The sequence below is a fragment of the Pteropus vampyrus genome, unplaced genomic scaffold, assembly GCF_000151845.1.
Source record: "Pteropus vampyrus isolate Shadow unplaced genomic scaffold, Pvam_2.0 Scaffold1, whole genome shotgun sequence".
Classification (NCBI taxonomy): Eukaryota; Metazoa; Chordata; class Mammalia; order Chiroptera; family Pteropodidae; genus Pteropus; species Pteropus vampyrus.
Window position 1 is genome coordinate 10,495,258 of NW_011888782.1, and position 15,313 is coordinate 10,510,570.

Genomic DNA, 15,313 nt, shown 5'->3' on the forward strand with positions numbered 1-15,313 from the left:
CCCACTCTCTTATTGGTGTTTTCTTTACCTCCCCCTGCTAAAATAAATCAAACTTAAATTTTCATCGCAGGGTCTGCTTCTGAGGAACTCAAACTTTAATGGGCTGGAAGTCATTTGATCCTCTGGTTCCTCTAAGGTAAGGGCTATCTGGGTCCATAGTATCTCTCTCCTAGAGGCAGCTGTATTTTTTTTTTTTTTCATCCTTAAGGCCTGAGCACAGAATCATTGGGTTCCTCTGAGCCCCATTCCTTTCAGAAACACAACTTCGGGCACATTCCTCTCTCTCCCATTGAAAATAAGCAAAACCACATCTTTTGCTCAAGAATGGCAGAAAATGCAACATAATCCCTATAGTCTCAAATGCCCCTAAAGTCCAACTTCTGCAAGAACTCAAATAAGTAACAACCCTTGACTCTGAGAAGGGGGTCTTACTCTAGTGCTGGGAAAAGGCAAGGACAAAGAGGAATGACTGCCTTAGCTCAAATGAAACTTTAGTGAATCACCAGTGGGGACTGAAAACCACAAAATTAGCAAAAATGAAAGAGGTATTTCAAAACACTGCTAGTCGAAGAAGAGAAATGAATTGTAAACCCCCTCAGGGTGATGTTAGATCACTCATCTACCATGTAATGGGGATTCTGAGACGCTGAAAATCTTATGGAAAAGAAAGGCCACAAAAAAAGCTAGAAGTTGTGAAAGATGCCACAGCAGTGATGTGTCCATGAGGCTTTTCACATCAGCAAAAGAGACATTTAAGAAGTCATGCAGCTTGACACTTTCCAAACAGTCTCAGAATGTTGTCCCTGCAGAAACTTGAACTCATCACCTAAGGAAGTCCTTGCTGTCATACAAGTTGAGGAATCAGGCTGCCAACCTTGAGGGTCTTTTACTCTTAAGGACCTTTCTTTACAAATCCTCAGAAGACACTCTTCTTGGATTGTGGATTTTTGCAGGATTTCATCTTTGCAGAGAACACCCACTTTGGGGCCCTGGTTTCTTGCCAACTTAGCGGAGGAGCTGGGAAGATCTTCTATCTCAGTTCTTATGTATGGATGGCTTCTATTTTTTTGTCTGTTTGTTTGTTTGTTAAAAGAACAGCGGCTGCTTTTCTGCTGGACAACCTATTCCCTTACTTATAATGCAGGACAGGAGGGCCTTGTAAGTGTATATTCTGGTTCATCTGAGGACACACGGTTGTTCATTTTAAAATTAGATTCATCCTAATTACATGAAAACGGCCTACATGTAGTCTGTCAAAACAGCAGGAAAATCATTACTGAGAACCTACCTGCTGGGCCTACACTTCTAGGCTCCCCTAAACTTGTTTAACGCACAGTCCTTGCCTTCTTGGGACTTCAAATCTAGCAAATACCCATCTCATTGACAAATATGAGCCTTGGACACTGAACAGTGAAGAAATATATATATATAGAAAATGACTAAACATGTAATATTACCTTTGGACAAGGGGCGGGGGATAGTGAAGGAAACTGTTGCTGAAGTGGCATGTTTCAGCAGGGCAGAAGCAAAGAGAATTTGGATCTCAATCCTAATTAATCAGAGCGGGATTTGGGGAGCTTCTTGAATGAAGGATTCTGGGAAGCTGGGTTGAAATGGAAGGGAAAATATATACTGAACTTTGAAGGATAGAGTTTCAATGTGGATGGTAAAAAAGTATCAAAACAAAGAAGGGGAGTAGCTGCTATAAAGGAAGTAAGGTAGTCAGCTTAAGCCCCACATTCAACACAAGTGGGAGAGCCAGATTTGCATTCCAGGGGCTGGAATATTGGGCGGGTAACCGAACATCTATTATTCTCATTTTCCACAAACTCTGAGGGTTCACTAACTTCGACGATCATGGAACATATCTCCTGAGGCTGAAAAATGCTAGGTTATGTATAAAAAGGATACTGTTACCAATAAGCATACAATAACAATTCAAAACTAAATGAAGAACAACTAATGATACAAAGCTGTCAAGGAAATTTGGATTGACTTCTAGGTCCCTCTCTTTGACTTCCTGCCTTTTAGACAATAGTGCCCCTCCAAGATGCAGTTTTACTTAACAGTTTTGCAACTTTTCTAATAATAAAATAAAATAAATAAAATGATAACAAAATAGTTTTACATGTATTGAACACTCACCAGTCACTATATACGCTAAAAAGTTTGCCTCCATAATGCTATGAAGTATATACCAATATTATTTCCATTGCACAGATGGGGTAACTGAAGTTCAAAGTGGTTAAGTAACTTGCCAGAGAAACCATAGGTAGAAGGTGAAAAGCCAGGCATCCCAATTAACCCATGTAGATGTCCACCACACCATCCCTACGCACCGATTTCTCCAATGACCCAGTTGTCATCCACTCCAGCACCCAAGATCCTCGGCTTCTACCCTCCCCACAACAAACACACTTGGCCAATAAGGGAAGTGGGAGGAGGTCTTTTTCCTTCTTGCTCTGTGCCAGGGCTTTAAAAGAGGACATTACTGGCACCCATACTATGGGTTACCCTGAGCACCAGAGACCCCACTGATGGGCCAGTAACAAGTTGGGGAATATGGAGAAAATCATTTCTCTCCTATTATGGAATATCAAGAATCAGCTAAATTCTGCATGTGAGAGGCATTTATCAGGATGACATTTTTTAATGTTGCAAATTTTAATTTTCAAAAATATCAAAATATTTTACAAAAATAGACTTGTGGAGTTGAAGACAGCCTCACCTAGGTTAATACAAAGGCATACAACTACTTCTTTTTCTTTTATGTCTCCTCAGCATGACACTTCTTATCATTGGTTAGTGTTATTTCATAATAATCCAAGATGCGTGTGCCCTTTGTGTTTCCCTATTTCTTTGAATAAGACATTTTAATAATAATTAAATGATAAGGTTTCCAGAAAGAAAAATATGAATAATTAGAAGGAAAGGGTGTCTTTGTTCCCTTCACATACCTCACTTTTATTATTCATGCCCCTCTTAAATTTCCTTCATGGGAAGTACTTCTATAGACCTGGATGAATATTTGATAAAGCACGTTGACAATTTGGGAAGAAAACAAACAAACAAATCTTTTTGACTGGATAAAAGAGGGTTCCCCATTGTAGTAAGTAATGATAAGTAGGGCGAATATGTGGAAAATTGGTATTTTTAGTCAAAATATTAATAAATGAGTCATTTATTTAAACAGTCTCAAGCTGTAAAATGATACCAGGAAAATGGCCTCACTACCTCTGTCAACACACCAAATATCAGCTCTGGCCTCTGATCCTTGATAACTCTACACTTTAGCTTCCTGTAAAAAAAAAAAAAAAAAAAAAAGCAGCACATTAATGATGTGCCAGTAATATCAGGATTGATCACGAACTCCCAACACTATGTGCACATTTTGACCAACACTGATCTATGCAGGAAATCAAAATGATGGTCAAAGACTAAAAGGAAACACTTAAGTCCAGCAAGATGAAAGACGACCCCCTACGAGTGAGAAAGAAGTGAGGAGACAGACTTAGATCAGATAGGAGGATGGCGCAGCACAAAAAATTAGAATTATTTTACCTCACTGCTGTAAAGATGGAGTTTCCATCTCTTGCCAACGCCTTCAAAAGTAACGAGACAGTGATGTGATGAGAGCCACATGAGAATTAAAAAACAGAGTAGCACAGTGTGGCAAAGACAGTTCACCAAATGACTCCTGCTCCCCTTTTTACAGTATGGGGTCAACAGTGGAAAGCAAGTTGCTCAGTAGAGACCATCTTTCCCACCCTGCTTCATTTAGGTGGGGACATGTGATTTGTTCTCACTTGTGGAATTTGAGCAAAATGATTTTGTGTCACTTCCAAGCCAAAATGGTTAAGAAGTCTGTGTACTTCTCCACACTCATTCTCCTCTCTGTGATCTGCAGCAATGAACACATGACCTTGGTAGCCATGAGCTGAAGATGGAGGAGCCCAAGACCAGATGAATCCTATGAATCACTGTAGAGAGTAGCTACCAATCAATCAGAAAGAGCAATTTTTAACTTCATATGAGTGAAAAATAAACTTCTAGTTTTTGAGTCACTGTGCATTTTTAAATTTTATTTCCGAGTATAGTTTTTTCCTAACTAATGTATGTGGCAAGAAAAAGAAAGTGTCTCAATCACTTCAAATAATGAATATAAGTTATTTTCACATGGAATTTGATAGAATTATAGATTTTTAAGGCTAAAGCTATGTTGCAATATTTACGACTACTAGCTACAAATGGCTACCGAACACTTGAAATGTGGCTAGTTGAAGCTGAGATGTGCTACAAGTGCAAAATATATACTAGATAGTAAAGATCTAATAAAAAAGTAAAATACATAATACTTTTATATCAATTACATATTAATATTTTGAACATATTGGGTGGAATAAAATATTTTACTAAAATTAAACTGACTAGTTGCTTTTTAAATTATTTATAATTTGGCTACTAGAAAATTTTAAGCTACATATGTGACTAATATTCTATTTCTATTGGCCTCCTACTGGGCTAGCAAAGGTTAGCAAACTAAAACCCAACATCTATTTTTGTAAATAAAGTTTTATTGGTATACAGACATGCCTATGTATTTACAGACTCTTTATGGCTGCTTTTATACTACAACAGCAGAATTGAGCAGTCTCAACAGAGACTTTATGTCCTGAAAAGCTGAAGATATTATATGGCCTATTATAGAAAATGTTTGCCAACCCCTGTGCTAAGAATAACTTTGAGATTATTTATCTACTCTCACCATTTTATGACTAAGAAAATTAAAGCTCAGATAAGTTGAGACTTGAGCAAAATATTTTTATTCTTTTAGGTGGTATTTCCAGAATGTCACATTCATTCATTCATTCATTCATTCATTTATTCATTCATTCATTCATTTATATTCTCTGATTTTGATCGTCAACGAAATAAAATCCCTATCAGACAGAAAACCAACAGTTAATACTAAATAATGAATGTCAACACCACAATGCTAATTCAATGCAGTTGTGTAGAAGCATGTTTCTAACACAGGAACTGTAGGCATGTACATACAATAGCAGAGAATAATATTCAGCTATTAATAAGCTGTGAGATGGTCTTTAAAGCTTCCATTTGAAAACATTTACAAGAGAATCTATCATGTAATTTGCTTTCAAATTAAACTTGAAATCTCCCCAAATGAAGAGCCAGCTTGCTAAAAATACTTATTATTAGAATTAAATCAGAAAAATTTTGCCACATCTTGGAGAAAGTCAAATCTGTTCCCAAAGACTTCACAGCACCATTTAACTGCCTCGGTTCTGGCAGGCATCGTCTGTCAATGGGTTATTCTCAGAGTCTCTAACTGGGCTCATCATTTCCATTCTCTCTCTCACTCGAGACCTATCCCAAAGAACACTTCTAAAATAAAATGTGATTTGCTGAACATTTTGTCTCTTCACGCTATCAAGACAAAGACTGTCTTCTTTACTGTGGTCAGGAAAGTCTTCACCATGTAACTCCTGTCTGCTCCAACAGCCTCATTTATGGTCCTTTACACATCAGTCAGATCAGGCTCCCTGCAATTCCTGGGGTCCTTGCAATTCCCCAAATATTTCGCACTTTACTCCACATTTGTAATATGGTGTTCTTACTGACTAGAATTCTCCCCAGTACCAGCTATGGGTTATCACTGTACATTGTACTTAAGCCACCATAGAGCCTATCAATATTGTAATTGCCTGTTTTAGTATTAATTCCACCACCAGTACGAATAGCTAATATTTAGGAATATTTAACTGTGGATCAAGTGCTTCATTATTTCATTTAATTTTTACCTGTTATAGATGAGGAAAATGAGCCCATACAATGAAGCCAGGTAAAGCCATGACATGAATCCACACATTCCCACTCCACAGCCCTGATTCTTAACTCTACAGCAGCGGCTTACAATGGAGGCGGTTTTGCTTCCCATGAGACATTTAGCAATATCTGGAGACATCTTTGGTTTTTGTAACTGGAATGTGAGGGAGCTACTGGATCTACTGGGTAGAGGCCAGGGATGCTACTGAACATCCTTCAATACACAGGACAGCCTTCCATAGCAAAGGAATATCTGGCCATAAATTCCAGAAGTTCAGAGGCTAAGAGATACTATTCTACACTAAATCAATTCCTGTAGATTATCCCAGGATACTCTGAGTATCTTTATAGCAAGGGTTTTTAAATGTTCACCATGGTGTCATGGCATCTACCATAGAGCCTGGCACCTAGCAGATGCCCGATGCATAGGCAATGGATGAAGGTGGAGGAAAGAAGGAGGGATAGACAGACTTCAGAAATAATAAAGTAAGTTTATACATTTTAAGGCTTTATTTTTGTGGCAACCTCAATAAAGATACATCTGAGCACATATTCTTAATTAACAGTAAACGAATGCTTTAGCAACACCTTACGTTTATAAACCCAGAGAACATGAGATCAAATTAAAAAGCCAAATGCCTTGAATTTTTGTTTCTAGGAGGCCTCAGAGGGACAAGATGTTTTCCAAATCCCTTACAACTACTACACCACAGGATAAATTGATATGTTCATCACCTGCATAGGCCACCACTTAAATTGTTTTTTAAAAGAAATTTTTTTGTGAGGTTTCCCTGGTTCTTTTTCAAAATTAAAAGATAATATAAGAATATATAATCTGATACTTTCTCCTGTTGTAGCTATCATTCAAATATAAATACATTATTCTAGATCTCCAGATGCTGGAAGTGGAGTAGAAATTACAGTGAAGCTTAGGTAAAATTCAGAAAAGTAAATAAAAACACACATAGTGGAAATTAGTAATTTTCTGGTTTATGTAAATTAATACAGCTAAATATCAGAAATAAAGTCAAGAAAAGGTATATTTTATGATTATAATATTTTAAAAGTAACAGCAATTTAGCATAATTTTTACATCATCACAAAACACTTTAGCAATGACAGCATTAATCAGTGTTGTATACAAACTGATAGATTTTTTTGTGAAGTAGTAAAAAGGTTCTGTGGTGGGGCCTGATACTGCTCCTTTGCATTATCATTTAATATAAATGTAGTCAGAGGTTAAAACAAATGAGACTAATCTTTTAAAGTATAATATTATGAACTGTTCCTTACCACATCTTGCATTGAACTTTAGCCATTTGAAGCTTTATATGCACACACAGACACCCACGTGTGCATACATATACACAAATATATCTGGTGACCGAGTAAGTTTTGCTACCTATACTCCCTCTTAGATATTCATAGTGGACACTAGCATAAAAATAGGCTCTGAAAACTCTTGCATCTAAGATGTTAAACTCAGGATCTCTCAAACATAATTGCCATAGAGTAACATAAATAGTAAAATAAGAAAAACTAAAATAAGATGAAGATCTGCCAAAATATTCAGGATTATGGAGAGGAACCAAAAGTGATAAGATTGTGGCATCGGCATGACTGTGGAATTGAATTCTCATTGTGATTGGGAAGCTGGGCATGGGAACCATAGCTGAAGGCAGAGACAAACAGTGCCTTTTCCACTGTATGTGAGAACATGACACACATTTGTCACAGGAGCAGATTTTGCATGCATGGACATGCGAGCTGGTGAGACATTTAAGCTTATTGAAGAGAAATATGAAGAAACTGACCCAAACCCAGGAATGTCATGATTGTTAATAATTATTTTTTGAGCACCCATTCAGTGCAACTATTGCTGAAATCTGGGAAAACAGTCTTCTAAGAGAAATAAAAAGAGGAAAAATATATCTGAATCATCCTGAGAACCATAGAACTTTGTGTCACATGAGTCAGAACACTCAATGGGTTCCTGAATGTCATGATTATGCATTATGCTACTAAAACCATGACTATCTTCTCCACTCTCTTCATCTCAAACATTCCCAAGACACCAAAGGAGTCACACGAGTATATTTCTCGAATTAAAAAGGCATATCTGCTGTCAATTTGCATTCTTTTGTCCAAGCTTTTGCTTTAATCAGCTTATCACTCATGACTTTTGAATAAATCCCTAAATTCTTGACCACAGAAGAGAAGCCATGATCCTTGAAGGGTCTTCTGTAACTAGGAAGTTGAATGAATAAGTTAGTTCACATAGGTCCTTTCCTAATGGTTATAAGTGCCCCATCTAGAGTCCACTCTTAGTTGCATACACACATATGTATATATACATATATACGGTAAATATTATATTGCCATGTACATACTACATGTTATAATATACATACATGTGTTGTATATGTATATGTATATCTGACTGTCACTATGCGAAGGCTACAATATACTTCACAGGACAGAGAGTCAAGGTTCCTGGGTCCTAAATCCAGGCTCTCCTGACTTGCCATTTGGAAAAGATACCAAGTTCACAGTGGAGCTCAGTTTCTCACTTAATAAAAATAGTACTGCACAAGAAGAGCTGCCAGTACATAAAGTCTCCAAAGTCCCTTAAAATTAGGACAGTATGGACAAAACAACATTAGCACTGAACATAGATCATTATTCTAAGCTGTCAGTTGGCCAGATTCCTGAGAGGAGGATATGGAAATACCTTACTTGTGACTCAGTGATTTGAATCTTTCCCTTCCCCCTTTCTCAAATGCCATATGACTAATAGGTTAGAGAACTTAGAGTAGAGAATGAACATCCTTAATTAGAGACTCCCTGGCTTAAACATATTCAGTCTCACACTATGTGGCTACCAAGAGAATCCTCAGTGAATCCCAGGGCAATTTACACTACTACGCTTGTGCTACAGAAACCACAAAACAATTGCTTCCTCAGATGAAAATAACTTTATTTCATCCAGGGTGCCAAATAAGAGATCTCAGTAGGCAGACCCATCCCATCATAGTGTAAACCATTTCAGAATCATCTTTATATTAATATATGCATATTGTCAGGCATGTAGTAGGTACACACATTTTTATAGACTGAATGAGGAACTGAAACAAGTAACTAAAATGACTTTAAATAAAGCAAGGAATTAACTTGCTATCCATTGCTCAACCAGCCAGACATAAGACTAAGCCCTACGAACAAAATATTCAGCTTTGACATGGACATGTGATGCAATTCAGGCAGCAAACATTCTTCACTTTGGGCAAAATCAAGTCAGAAAATGACAATACAAACATTAGAAGAGAAAGAAAAGCACCGCCCTTTCTTACTCTCAATTCCTTCTTTCAACAAGCATTTTCCTGTGCCCATGCGTCAAATTCTTTGCTAGGAGCTAGGGAATCAAGGATAAATAAACTCATGGTTCCTCATCACAATTTAGAAGGGAAGACAGAAATGGTCACTAGAAACAAACTTCTCTGCAGGAGAAGAGCTATGCAGACTAAAGCACAAAGCATTGAGGCCACCTGTTCAGAGAGGTTTATGGCCATAGTGTCATTTTCAAGTACCTGGCTGTCCTGTCCTCTCAGATTGCTCTAGTCAAAAGATTGGCTGAGACACTGGATATTTGAGAAAGTCAGCCTAAAGAACATGTTAACCATTCATTCCTCTAGCTCTATTTCCTTCTGAGCTCTATTTCTGCGCTGGGGACAATCTCCACCACTGGACCATGATAGCCCAGGCTCCAAAGATAAACTCCCACTGGTTTACTTGTTATCATTACGTCTTCTGAATTTTTTGACCTCTAGGGTGGTAAAAGACATGGTCATATAGAGAACTTTACTTCATTTTCTGTAGAACTGAAGTTCAAGTATTGGCCATTATACGATTTGATATTTCACAGGTGTATATACTAGTTGTCAGGCACCATAATAAGCACTCAACACATGTTCTATGATCTATTCTTGCAACTTTAATGCATGCTTGCCACCTCCAGGTCCCCTTTTTTTCTATTAACTTGGCTATGGAGAAGTTCAGAGCTAAATTAAATACTCAAAAGTAATAAGTGCTTAGGACTTCAGTTTAATTATATTTACTCCTTTATAAGATTTCGATCTTTCTTCCTCTACCATTTTTATCAGTCTCATCATTTTGTGGAATTTTTACTCAGTCAGACATGTTTCTGAAAGTCAATACCCTATAAACAAAAACAAATTACTATATTCATTCATTGTAATTTCCTTTTAGTCTCAACTGTCAAAGCATTTCCACGAATAGCTAATTCGAAGATAATCCCTTGGGTATCACACTTCAGTCACTTGAAAACTCAGATAATGTAATATTTCCCACTGTCATCTGGTTCAAAATTTGATTATGGAATTGGCAAAAGGGGCAAATGGAGAGGTTGACTGATTTTACTTACAACATGGGTTACCTCCAAATCGACTTTCAAGGGCATTTCTTCCTTGTGTGGGATCCTGTTATTCCCATTTAATGCCCCTTCCTCGACCACCACTTTTGTAGACCAGCAATACCACCAAGTGCCCTTGGTTTCCTGAAGTCCCAAGGGCAGAACTTCCTGAGGAAGAAGGCATTCCTATCACCCGGTGATGTCTGTTACCTGGAATTTCACTCTTAGCACTAACAATACCTCTGGAACTCATTAAAAATGTCACTGAAACCCAGGGTGTTGAAGGTCAAAGTCTTCAGGGAATCAAAATAAGACAAACTTGCTGAGGATTTCCATGTAGTCAAGGCAAATGGCTTCAGGAAAACTTGCAGAAATAACCCTCTGCCTCATCACTACACAAAATGGGGCTTCCTCTCAGCGAGAAAGGGGTGGGGGCACCTGAACTACATACACATGGCACACCCTCATATATAGCACAGATCTTGGTGTACCTAACTGGTACACACTTGGGAAGCTTAGTCAGATATTTTGGGATACAAAATGTTTGGGCACAGCCATTAATTTATTCAACAAAGATTTCTTCAGCATCTCCTCTGTGCCAGGCACTGCTCAAGATCCTGTAGAAGCAGTCAAGACTTTTTCTCACAGACTCCATATTCTAGACACAGAATACAGGCAATCAATAAGTACCAACCGAAATGAACAATTCAGATTGCATATAAGACCAAGGAAAGGGAAAGAAAGGAAGCAAAAAACAGTGGGATGGTTCTGAGAAGGAATGGGGGACTGACTTGGCTCAAGTGGTCAGAGAAAGGCTTTTGAAGAAGGTGACACACCATACAACACTAGGATGACAAAAGGAGGTAAAGAAATCAATCACATTTACTCTGAATTTCATCAAAAAGATGAGCTTACTAAAAACAGAAAAGTGCAATCCCATTTGTGGCTCCACAAACCCAGTGCAAGAATCCCAAGAAAGGGAAAGAATCCACAACTTTCTTAAGGAAATTTTAAGAAATCACCTTTTCCTAAAGATGTAAATTACAAGGAAGTTGTCTTAATTCACCTTCATAGCAGAATTTACTGCAAAGAATATCTAGGAGGAAAATGGAATGTTTATTCCTCTTGTAAAGTCAGTTACTTTATTCTAATATCAATAAAATTATGCCTTTGAATTGTAATACCAACAGGAATTGCTTCATAAAGGAATAGTTCTATGGCTATATTCAGTATCATTTACTTTTACTTGCCGAAAAATAAAAGCAAATCATATTTACTAGCAGATGGTCCCATTTCCAATGTATCACAAAACTTTGAAATTCATTAAAAATGAAATTGTGATGGTATCTGTTTAACAATCACGAATAATAAATAGTTGTTTGCCAGTGCCTTCCCATATGATACCCCAATCAAATCGCTTACTATGGAATTTCTGTTAAAGTTAATTAAAACACTTAGCCCAGTGGCATGATAACTGCTAAAAACATCCATCGCTCAAAATACTTTTCATCAAAACACCTTTACAAAAAACGTTTCTTAGTCCATGACTTGTTTCAGAATAAGAGAGGTAAACAGAAGTGAATTAGGGAGCAGTCATGGTGAATATTCAGAATAAATCATGGAATATTTTGATTAAAATGCAATTTTTAATTTGTAATCCAGTGCACGCTATTATGTTATTACAGTGTAAATAAGCATACTATAAACTAAATAAGGCCAAATAAAGTAAAGATACTGCCCAACAGGTCTACATTACCCAATATATTTATCATTATAAAAATGGTTGTGCTTTGATAGTAATACTGTCCAAGGAATGTTTTATTTTTTAAACTTCAAAACAGGTCTTTAAAATTGAATCTCACTAGCATCTGAGACAGTAACATGCTAAAAGGAAGACTTTGTTTCAAATTTCTTTACTGATTAGGGGCAGTGTTTGAATCTTTACAAATTCTAAACGTGTGTGGAGAGGGGAAGGTGGAGAGTCTGAACTTCTCTGTTCAGGTAAATGCTCTTCTCTTTCCTTGAGTCACTTTGCAAATTGTTATGCTTCTAAACCTTTTAAAATTTCCCATTTGGAGGAAATTTATACATTTAACCTTTAATAAATAAATAAATAAATAAAAAACTCACCCCATGCTGCTCCCCACCCCACCCCCAAATCGGAAGGCTTAAGAATTAGCACTAATAATAATCCTACAATGGTCATTGGGAAATCCTCTTCCAAAATGACAACTGCAGCTAAGAAGGGCAAAATCCACTAGGAGTAAAAAAACTCTCCCAAATTAGTCCTTCTCCGAGGGGTGGCGCGGGGGTGGAGGGAGCGCACAGCTGGCACAACTCTTGGTATCAAAACCAACTTCAGGAGACTCAGAGGAAGATGCTGCGTCAAGAGAAGCAAAGCAAAGAAGTGCGACCCAGCAGGCTAGCGAAATCGCCACCGACTCCCGAAGAAGGTGGGGAGAAGCCAAGTCGCCGGGCACCGGCAACAGCGCACGCCAACATTCAGGATTATTCTTTCCAAACCAGGCAGTTCCGGGGCAGGAGAATAAAGGGGGATGGGGGACTCACGGTCCTTTTAAACCGCTCCACCCGCCCCACCCCCGTGTCTGCCAACCTTTTCCGAACCCCCGTGTCACAGAACTTCCTCATCATGGAAACTTCCACTGGGTTCGGCGCTGAGGATGCCAAACTCCATTTCACAAGGAGCCTGTCAACAGCCGGGTTGGGGTTTGAGAAACAGCCGCTGCGATTGGAGCGGCCCCCGGCCCCCCTGCTCCACCACTGCCTACGCTGTGCCTCCCAGAGTGCCGCCCCGCGGTGCCCTAGCACGAGAGGGCACCTTCTCCCAGACCCGGGGCGCAGAAACCCCGCGGAGGCAGGTAATAGGGCGGCTGACACCCCCACCCACCCACGCCCGCCCGCCTGCGCGCTCTCAGCTTGCCGCCCGCACCCCTTCAGGTTCCTGCGACACCCTCGTCACCCTCCTGCCCACCCTTCCGGACATTTGGAACTGTCGCCCCCTCCTCCCCCTTCACCCCCCTCACCCTGCCTCCGCGCGGTCCTCTCGCCAAATTACCAGTGCCCTGGAGCCGGTTGGGTTGGGCGCCCCTGCCCGGGGAAGGTGGCCGGCGGGCGCTAGCCCGGAGCCCGGGGAGCAGAAGGTCTCCTTTCCAAGCGCACTCACATTATTCATGCAAAGTTAATCCCCGCCGCGTCACGGCCGCCCGCCCGAGGATGTGCGCTTTCCTTGGCCAAGCCCCGCAGTCTCCACCCTCCTCCGCCCCCTCCTCCCGGCGGCGGGGTCCCGGGGAGCGCCGGCGATGGGACGTCGCGCGAGTCCTGCAAAATGTCAACTCCTTGGGCGAAGAGAGGCGGCCGCCGCCAGGGCCGCGCCAGCCCTCCCCTGCCACTCCACTTTTATAGGCGTAGGAAGCGAGTGTGGCCGGGGCACTGGAGTCCCCGCCTCTCCCGGCCCCCTGCGCGCCCGGCCCGCCCCGGCCAGCTCCCCGGGCGCTGCCTTACGCCGAGCCCGGGGCACCCGCTCCGCGACGCGTCTGCGAACCGGTGACCTGGTTTCCCCTCCAGCCCTCGCGGCTGTCGACGCGCGCGGCGGCGGCCAAGAGCAGGCAAACCCGACTCCGCCAGGGGCGCAGCGAGGAAATGGCCTCTCGGCCGCACGCCCTGCCGCCGCCGGCGGGGTCCGCCGGGCTGGCACCTGACGCTCCTCGCCCGGTTCCCGCCAGGCTCCCTCCCTGCTCCCTCCCGGCTCCCTGACTTGTCCGGCACTTCGGGATCTCATATCCCCGCCCCGCGTCCTACGCACACACCACCCTGGCTGGCCGCCTCCACACCTGCCTCCCCAGGTTCAGCCGCTCCCTCTCTTCCCAGTCCCAGCGGAGCCTTCCACCCAGGGTGCCCCACCCCCCAGATGGAGATGTTGCGGTGGTTTTGGTGGCCGCGCGTCCACCCACCCGGCTGTGTGCGCGCGGAGGTTCAGGTTTGGGCGTCATTCCTCTAGCAGGCAAAGAGAAAGGAATGGGGGACCAGTGACAGAGGGGAGGAGGTGACTTCCAGTTGTTCGAGCTTTATTTTGCCCTGACGGGCCGCGCTCCTCCCTTTTTCTCCAAACCACTTGTGGCGCGCGTCGGGCCGATACAGCGCTCTGGCTCCTCGCGAGGCGTCCCACCGGCCGCGCCGTCTGGCGTACTTTTGCCATCACATACATCCCCCTGCTTCCATGGAAGTTTGCAAAATACCTGGCTTGCCCCTGAAGGAGACACTCTCACATCATTATGCATATCCTGGGGGATGTGTGCCGGGGGTTGTGACACTCCATAGGTTCTAGAAGGGTCACCCTATTAAATTGTTTTTGTCCTGGATACGGACAAATTAAACCGGAAGACGAAAATCCTTTATATTCTTGAAAAGTTCTGCCCAAGCAAATCTGAATTTCTGAAACCCCTATAGGCCAAGGGTTTCATATTGGGAGAAAATGAAGCAGACAGCTGCGTTCTGGGCTAGAAGAATGCTTGTAAAAAGTGTACCCCGCAAGCTAAAATGTAGTCTTTAAGAAGCTATAGTTGCAACATAACTATTTCGACGACAGAGTACAGTTATTTTCTTATAGGTAATATTAAAATAATTCCGGCCTCATTATTCAATATAAATATTTATTCGCATAACAATGTGACAGACCTATGACGATCTGTATGTATCCTCAACTGCCTGAACAACGTATAGATGATTTCTCGGGGGACTTTTTCTAGATTGCCAGCCAGTGACGTGTGTTTTATTCCAGCTTCTGGTGAGCATTCCACGGAAAGGGGTGAGTTGCTACCACCCCTGCAGACAGTATTAACCATCACAGGTGTCAGGAATTCGGAAACTGTTCCTGGCACCTGAAGCGCAGTGTTTCAGAGCTTTTCCAGAGAGAAAGTCGCTGGTGAGGGGGGGGGGGGCTCTCCCTTTAGACTCCTTGGACCGTATTTCTCCTCGGCCCTTGGCGATAAATCCGTGCTTTATTCTTTACTCGTAATA

The 15,313-nt window shown here is 41.4% G+C and overlaps 1 protein-coding gene across 11 annotated transcripts in view; it reads right to left on the reverse strand.

Annotated features, from left to right (window-relative positions):
- THRB (thyroid hormone receptor beta) overlaps positions 1 to 13,672 on the reverse strand; it is a 337,875-nt gene extending 324,203 nt beyond the window's left edge. For 2 of the 11 annotated variants that reach the window (XM_011357914.2, XM_023532096.1), the window contains exon 1: positions 13,461 to 13,669. The gene's annotated coding sequence lies outside the window, so the exon portion shown is untranslated. Of the gene's footprint in view, positions 1 to 10,288; positions 10,445 to 13,320 lie in introns of those variants that run through there. The other 9 variants (XM_011357651.2, XM_023532031.1, XM_011357739.2 and 6 more) reach the window with 7 other exon arrangements.
- Positions 13,673 to 15,313: the final 1,641 nt, after the last annotated feature.